Source organism: Diabrotica virgifera, chromosome 1 (genome assembly GCF_917563875.1).
Source record: "Diabrotica virgifera virgifera chromosome 1, PGI_DIABVI_V3a".
In the NCBI taxonomy this organism is placed as follows: domain Eukaryota; kingdom Metazoa; phylum Arthropoda; class Insecta; order Coleoptera; family Chrysomelidae; genus Diabrotica; species Diabrotica virgifera.
In genome coordinates this window covers 294,006,201-294,014,093 of record NC_065443.1, presented here as the reverse complement: position 1 = coordinate 294,014,093, position 7,893 = coordinate 294,006,201, and positions in this window count along the sequence as shown.

Below are 7,893 nucleotides of genomic sequence, written 5' to 3'. Positions count from 1 at the left end.
CCATGATCCAATGATGAGTTCTGATGTCCACTGAAAAATCCATTATATTTTGAGGTGTCTTAAAAATTTGCCACCGTTGGCTTATGTTTCAGTATTTTTCCTTGAATTTTTTCTTGAGTAATCTATGAATTGTAATGAATATGCCTATTTAATTTAAATATAAAATAATTCTACCATACTTTCAAAAAAATGTGTTTGGAATATTGATTTCAACCCCTTCGGCCCCCCCTTAAGCATAGCTATGACACGATTTTGAGAGACAACCCATGCTAGAAATATTTGTCTATATCTGTAATATAATAAAGAAAATGTTTCATTCGGCAAGCGGATGGGTACATTTCGACGTCTTATTCGGATCTTAGACTATATAATTTTATGTATATATTAGGAAAAAAATTAAGTTACTTTTTACGTCAGAACCTACCTTGAACTCTTTAGTACAGAACAGTATTATAGGTACATATATCTACTTTTGATCTCTTTGAAAAACATTCTCTGTATTGCATATCCCCATTAGTCCCGAGGTTACGCCCGCTGGCTCCAGATTAAGAGCAAATCTCTGTTTAAATTCGCTTCCGAACCACTCCACGGGAGTAAATCAGAAACAACTATACAACTGGCATTACACCATAGAGTGCGGTAACTTGCCCTAAACCCACTATAAACACTGCAGCCCTTTGCTGGCCTGAACGCAACTTAAGAGACGCTCACTGGAAACGAACAAACCGAATCAACAAAGGTAATTAGAGAACGTATGTACTTGTTGATCATCTATTATTAAAAGTGAGGTGAGAAATTCTATTAGTAGAGTAGTGTATACATTATGGAGTTCAGGTAGGTCAAAAAAACAAAAGAACAGAAATTGAACGAAGCTTTATATTTAGAGCAAAATTATAGAATACAATAGAAATAATATGCTTTATTGTCACTGAATTTTTTTACAATTCTATGGACAAAGCTTACATACAGTCAAAAGAAAAATAATGTCAATAACAAATAACAACTAACAACTACAATTTACTAAAATTAGATAGATCGTCAATACAGTGCGTCCATAAAGTAACGCATAAATTCGTTATTTCGTAAACCGGTTACTTTAAGGAAAATTCCCGAAACAGGTCGATTTTTATTTTTAAATTACGGTTTTTTGATATATATATCATACTAGTGACATCATCCATCTGGGCGTGATGACGTAATCGATGATTTTTTTAAATAAGAATAGGGGTCATATGATAGCTCATTTGAAAGGGTATTCAATTCTCTATGCAATAATATAAACATTAACATAATTATTTATACAGTGTGTTCAAAAAACATTTTTTAAATTAAAATAAGTAAGACAAAAAGAAGAATATAATGTAATTATTTAATTCAAAATACATTTTACTACTGTCAGTAAATAGAAAAAAAAATTATTTGACAAATAAACATTGATTTTCACTAGTAATACCACTAGAGGTCAAATTATTTCCGGAAATTTTTTTGAGATCATGAATATTTTGAAAATTTTCCGAGTCGCAGACGAGGGAAATTTTCTAAAAATATTCATGATCAAAAAAAAATTTCAGGATATTAATTTGACTTCGCGTGGTATTCGGTAAGAAAATTCCACACCAAATTTGCATTTGAAAATCCAAAGCTGCATGAACAGATTAATAGCGCGCCATAGCTTTGTCAGCAATTATTTAGGCTTTCAAATTCGTAATTTCTACTCATTGTAGTTGCATGGGAATACCATTTCAAGATAGAAAATAGTATATTCTTCAATTTTACATAAGTTTTGAGTAACTACAAGTGATAGAAAATGAATCAAAACTAAATTATGTAAACAAATAAAAACCAGTCTGTCAAAAATGTTCTGTTATTGTAAACGTCAAAAAATTTCCACTATAATTCGCTGTTGGGTACCCCACGAGCAAAAAATTTCCGATAAAATACCTCCGTTGCCATGGTGATCTGTCAAAATAACGTATTTTGATTGGTTCAAAATTACAGGTGTGGAATTTTCGCTGAAACGAAATGTTCAAACTGCCAAGCGACAGGTGGGTGGCAGATTTAACATTGAATTTAAGCAAAAAACAATATTTATTTCTCAAATAAACCTTTTTTTCCTGTTTTCTGACAACAGTAAAACGTATTTTGAATTAAATAAATTACGGACATCCTTCTTTTTGTCTCAATTATTTTAATTAAAAAAATGTTTTTTTGAACACCTTGTATAAATAATTAGGTTAATGTTTATATTAGTGAATAGAGAATTGAATACCCTTTCAAATGAGCTATCACATGACCCCTAATCTCATTTAAAAAAATCATCGATTACGTCGTCGCGCCCAGATGGATGACGTCACTAGTATGATATATATGCCAAAAGATCTGAATCTAAAAATAAAAATCGACCCGTTTCAGGATTTTTCATTAATGTCGCTGGTTTACGAAATAATGAATTTATGCATTACTTTATGGACGCACTGTATACAGTATACAGTATAAGCTATAAAAGCAATGACAAAAACAATTTATTGCAAAATTTATATAAATTGCTGATTGAACATCTTACAACAAATAAAATACAACATTAGGAACTGACAAGTTTAAGCTACTGCCTAGGAAACCCAATTTTCTTAGTTATTCATTAAGAAATTCTTCTATTGGATAATATGGTCTTTTAGATAGATAGGCTTGTGCCATTTTACGGAACTTTGGGAAAGATGTTGCAGATTTAAGTTGTAACGGGAGATGGTTGTAAAGCTTTTTTGCGGAATATAATATAGATTTCTTTACTAACTCAGTGGATGGGATCGGTAAATAAATATCAAAGATTGAATTTCTGCTGGAGTAAAGATGATTGGGCCTTGCTGGAATGACATGAAGGTGTTTATGAATTAAATAAATCGTTTCTAGAATATATAAAGATGGAAGTGTTAAAATTCCGTGGTCTCTGAAGTAACTTCTGCAATATTTAGATCTTCTGAGCAGGGCCGCCAAGAGGGATGAGCGGGCCCCGGTAAGAAGTGAAGAGCGGGCCCCTGCAAAAAGTGAAATTTTGCGTTGTTTTTCTTTATTCGATGTAAATTCTGGGTTTATTCCATTATTGCTGACAACTAATTTAGATTCTTCAACAGAGGAATACCATGAATTTCTGATTTTTTGAAAGTCTTCTAGAAGCCCTGAAATATTTTTAATCTCCCTATCCATAGTTATTTGACTGCTCTGTAGTATTTGACTCCTATGATATATTGCTTTTAAAATCTAAACTAAACCGATGACATAGTATACAATTTAAATGTGTTAATGTATTTTTTTATTTGGTTAAGTTTTTTTTTAATTCCATTATTATGTATTTCAATTTATAACTTCTTCTATTTGGGTGTGCAAGTACTTGGAGGGGATACGAGAAACGATGGCGCGCGATTAGCGGAGAAATCTTGCAACTTTCTAAAATAATTCATTGTCAATTGAAATTGTCAAATTGACGTATATTTCGTATCTACTGTCAATGAAGAAGTAAAATTATATATTGCTCCACAATATTGATAGGATATGCAATTATTATATAAAGGTAAATTTAATTAATTGTATTTTGCTTGCAGTACTGCATTTTAATAACTAATTTTATTTACTACATACAATTGTTAACGTTTTAATAACATAACCAGGTGCGGGAGCACGCCAAATAGAATTCTATTTTGCTGACGTCACAAAATAGAATTTCATAATGGGAGAATCGACGGTTGCTAGGCAACGTGACGTCACTAAAATAGAATTCTATTTGGCGTGCTCCCGCACCAGGGCACAGAGCACGCCAAATAGAATTCTATTTTGCTGACGTCACAAAATAGATTTCCATAATGGGAGAATCGACAGTTGCTAGGGAAAGTGAAGTCACTAAAATAGAATTCTATTTGGCGTGCTCCCACACCTGAATCTTATTTTTTCTTCTTATTATTTTTTTGGACTATGGCCTTGACAATTATCCAGTAACCAGGACTAATATAATTGGCCAATATAATTAAAAGTGCGAATAATGTTGCTGAGCGTAGAAACCAGGTGTTGCTTTGCCGAACTTGCACGGTCCCAATAGCTTTATCAATTACAAGTAATTTCTGTACTAGTGGTTTAATGCTTTCAACTCTAGTAGACACTTTCAAACACCCCTATTTTTCTTTAATATCTCCCAACGTTGTGAGTTACTGCTAAATTATATTGTGAAGGTTTTAGACAATTTTGAAGAATGATGTACGGTTGTACTCTTGTAGGGTAAAGATCATAAATATTAAATATACCCGAGTATTAATTAAACGCATTATGCACATAAAGTGAAGAGCAAAAAAACGAGGAAAATTACGTCTTTGTTCTGGTCGACGCCGGGCCCCGGTAAAACGTACCGGATCTACCGCCCTCTCGGCGGTACAGCCACATTTTCTGCTTCTGAGGCCAAACAGATATCTTGTTGCTCTTTTTCACAATTTAAAAATAACATCAAATTGAGCAGCGGTACTATAACCCCAAAAAGGAAGACCATGTCGAAGATGAGACTCGAACAACGAAAAATATGTTATTTTATAAGATGCCAAATTGAGTTCCCTTGAGACAGATCTTATTGCCTACCAAGCTGAGGCGAGTTTCTTACTTAACGAATCGATATGAAGGGACCATTTGAGGTTGCTATCTAAAAAAATATCAAGAAATTTTACAGAATGAACGGTACTGATCTGGCTGTTATTAAGAGGCAAAGATTGAAGAGCTCCTTTGCCGATAGAATTGTAGACGATATACATACACAATAAATTATAATTTACTATTTTAGTTCGGGATAGGCAACAATTTTAGCTTGATATTAAGTTTATTTGACGTTTCGAGTTCCACTTCGGAAGGAAATCGAAATGTCAAATAAACTTAACTTCTAAAACAATGAAGGCACGAATACAGGTTGTCACCAGAAACTTGGTTACGCTACAGCGCTACAGCGCTACAGACGCTACAGCGTCTAATAGCGAATTTTTTTTTTATTTAGAAAGACAAAGTCACATCCACTCGAAGGTTATTAGCGACATTCCTGTAAGATGTGTAATAATATTAAATTTAACATTTGTAGCAATCAATCATTGTAATAATTAATAACAATTTGTGAACAATTCAACATTTGTAACAATTAATTAAGTTAAATTTTGTCTAATATACTTTTATACATTTTAAGTAACCCAATAAATTGTCCGGAACTAAATTTTTGTTGAGGAGTGCTTCAGGTTATTTTTTGGCAAACTGTAAAACTGTCTTTGATTTACATATTTAGGACAGTCTATCAAGAAGTGCTCTATACTGTCTACTGTATTACATATGTTGTTCTGAAGCTATTTTCTTGTGGCATTTTTACAATTTTAACTATTTAGAATGGGAAATAAGCCACAATATTATTAAAAAATGATTTTTATTAACGTTTCGACGCCCAAATCGGGTGCCGTTGTCAAAATATAAAATACTATTAATATAAACAAAAATGTTGTTGCTTAGTAAAAAAATTCTTCTAAGAATTTATTTAATTTGACTCATTTATATCGGCACTTCAGATACATATGATACATTTTAAAGTAGAAGACTTTAAAATGATATTGCCAATATTTATAAGTTGCGTTCCTGGGACGACTTTACTGAAAGATAGTTCATTCGATTACATGAAATCAACCCCAACTCAAGAATATCCGTCACAAAAAAATCATAGCATGTGATCTGTCTTTAAAAAGACAACCACATGCAACGGTGACATTAAAATTCTCGCGTTAGAGATCTCATAGTAAATCACGAGGGAAAACCAGGAAAAACCTCGTGATACTATCCCGACATCGTAAGTATTTGGTCTTACATTTAATTTACTCTCAAAATTAATACCAAATTCTGACTTTACTATAATTTTGTTTAAATTATAAATAATATCAATAATACATGGGTATATAAGTAATACTAAAATATAAAATATGTACTAACTCGACTATTGACTTACTAATTGTGGTATTTTCTTTCTATTGACTTCCTCTTTCAGTATGGGTATCCACATCCTACTGCATTCCACCGAGGAATTTGCGACACAATTGGTTTCGTTTAGCATAATTAGAGCCGCTTCTTTGATTTTTCTCTTTTTACTATCTGTTTCTTTCAGGACTATACTTGAATCTCTCCACTGAACTCTATGTTCATTATCCCATGCGTGTTGACATATTGGAGATCTATCAAATTCTCTATTTTTAATATAAGATTGATGTTCACTTATTCTAACTTTTAATGGTCTTGATGTTTCACCTATATAAAACTGTTCGCATTCACAAGGTATTTTATAAATACAATTCTTTGTCCTTTCTTGTTCATTGTTAGGTTTAGTTTTAGATAGAATAGATCTCAATGTGTTGGTTGTTTTGAATGTTGTTGAAATTTAAAATTTCTAAACAAAATTTAAAACCCACTGTATGGTGGAGATATGTAGATGATGTGTTTTCAATATGGCCTCATAGATCAGAATTGTTGGATACATTCCTGAATATTATAAACGATCAAGAAGAGACAATAAAATTTACAATGGAAAAGGAATATAATAACACCCTGCCTTTCCTCGATGTTTTAGTCTTAAAGAAGGATACTGGATATGAGACTCAAGTGTATAGAAAACCAACACATACCAACAGATATCTCAATTACAAATCAAATCACAACATCAACGTTAAAAAGGGAATCATAAAATCCTTATATGATAGAGCCAAAATTACTTGTTCTAACGAAAATTCTTTTTTAGAAGAAAAACAATTCTTAACTTCTGTTTTATTAAAAAATGATTATCCTTTATCGTTTATAAATAAGGAATTGTCAAGATTGGATCGAATGGAACAGAACAACATAGAACGGGATCCTACAACATTCACAAGAAATAATACGAGGAAAATATCAATACCATACATAAAAGGACTATCCGAGAAACTTAAAATAATAGGAAATAAATTCAACATTTCAACAACATTCAAAACAACCAACACATTGAGATCTATTCTATCTAAAACTAAACCTAACAATGAACAAGAAAGGACAAAGAATTGTATTTATAAAATACCTTGTGAATGCGAACAGTTTTATATAGGTGAAACATCAAGACCATTAAACCTTAGAATAAGTGAACATCAATCTTATATTAAAAATAGAGAATTTGATAGATCTCAAATATGTCAACACGCATGGGATAATGAACATAGAGTTCAGTGGAGAGATTCAAGTATAGTCCTGAAAGAAACAGATAGTAAAAAGAGAAAAATCAAAGAAGCGGCTCTAATTATGCTAAACGAAACCAATTGTGTCACAAATTCCTCGGTGGAATGCAGTAGGATGTGGATACCCATACTGAAAGAGGAAGTCAATAGAAAGAAAATACCACAATTAGTAAGTCAATAGTCGAGTTAGTACATATTTTATATTTTAGTATTACTTATATACCCATGTATTATTGATATTATTTATAATTTAAACAAAATTATAGTAAAGTCAGAATTTGGTATTAATTTTGAGAGTAAATTAAATGTAAGACCAAATACTTACGATGTCGGGATAGTATCACGAGGTTTTTCCTGGTTTTCCCTCGTGATTTACTATGAGATCTCTAACGCGAGAATTTTAATGTCACCGTTGCATGTGGTTGTCTTTTTAAAGACAGATCACATGCTATGATTTTTTTGTGACGGATATTCTTGAGTTGGGGTTGATTTCATGTAATCGAATGAACTATCTTTCAGTAAAGTCGTCCCAGGAACGCAACTCATAAATATTGGCAATATCATTTTAAAGTCTTCTACTTTAAAATGTATCATATGTATCTGAATTGCCGATATAAATGAGTCAAATTAAATAAATTAT